The sequence below is a fragment of the Orycteropus afer genome, unplaced genomic scaffold (genome assembly GCF_000298275.1).
Source record: "Orycteropus afer afer isolate SDZICR_OR568_19922 unplaced genomic scaffold, OryAfe1.0 scaffold00145, whole genome shotgun sequence".
In the NCBI taxonomy this organism is placed as follows: Eukaryota; Metazoa; Chordata; class Mammalia; order Tubulidentata; family Orycteropodidae; genus Orycteropus; species Orycteropus afer.
The window spans coordinates 5278658-5279917 of record NW_006921732.1 but is presented as its reverse complement, the minus strand read 5'-3'; the positions used below and the strand labels follow the sequence as shown (position 1 = coordinate 5279917).

General features: G+C 37.8%; 1 protein-coding gene across 1 annotated transcript in view; it reads right to left on the bottom strand.

The window, feature by feature from the left end:
• Nucleotides 1-1260, bottom strand: part of SCP2 (sterol carrier protein 2) — a 243070-nt gene that overhangs the window by 237200 nt on the left and 4610 nt on the right. The window lies entirely within an intron of this gene.

Below are 1260 nucleotides of genomic sequence, written 5' to 3'. Positions count from 1 at the left end.
GTACTTTCAGCATTCTTCGCCAGTACCACAATTCAAAAGCATCAACTCTTCTTCGGTCTTCCTTATTCATTGTCCAGCTCTCACATGCATACGAGGCGACTGGAAATATCATGGCTTGTGTCAGATGCACCTTAGTCCTCAAGGAGATATCCTTGCTCCTCAGCACTTGAAACAGTTCTTCTACTAGCCAGTATTTAATTCACTTCTTTATCCTTTTCTTCAAAGCTCAGGATTTCAGGATTATCCTCTGTATCTGTTTTAATTGGTTTCTCATTTCTTTGTTGTAGAGAGTCTGGATGGCTATTCTGCATGTTCTGCCATCTTTTCAGAAGTTGCATTGCATTTCCAGAGGCTGTTTTTTTTTAATCACCCCCGACAGAAACTTCTTGTTATTGTTGCTGTTGTATTTGCCATCGAGTCAGACCCAACTCATAGTGACCCCTCTTTGGGTTTCCGAGGCAGTATCACTACGGAAGTAGATTGCCCAACCTTCCTTCTGAGGAGTGGCTGGTGGGTATGACCCACCATCCTTCTGGTTAGCAGTCAAGTGTCTTAGGCACTATGCTACCAGAGCTCCTAACAGAAATTTAGTATCTCGTAAATATCTTTCCCATCGCCCCTTCCCCCTGTCCTTTGTAACCACTAATAAACTTGTCTCTGTGAATTTAACTGTTTTTTAGATTTCATTTAAGTGGGATTATACAATGTTTGTCCTTTTGTATTTGACTTTCTTTAAGAGAAACTTGTGCATGCTAATTCTCATACATATACACACCCTGAAGAATATATACCAAAAAACTAATGACAGTAATCACTGCATAATAGGGTTACAGGCAATTTAGTTCTCATTGAACTAAAGTTTAGTTTAGTTTTTCTGTATTATCCTTTTTAAAGACTTTTAATCAGAAAAGAAGTTTAATGTAAAAATTGTATTATATGTTTAAAAAAGTCAGTTAAGCATATATTTTAAGATAGCAAAGAACAAAAATTTATCTCTTGAATAGTAATTATGCTTATATGGCAGAACTATGGTTAATTTCTTCTTTTTTAAAGATATAAAAAATGTTTTAAATTTATTTCCTGTTTTGGCAATATAATAATGGCAAAAAATTAAACTAGGAGCTCTGGTAGCATAGTGGCTAAGGCAATTGGCTGCTAACCAGAAGCTGGCGTTCAAACCCCCCAGCCACTCCTCGGAAGGAAGATGGGGCAATCTACTTCCGTAGTGATACTGCCTCGGAAACCCAAGGAGGGGTCGCT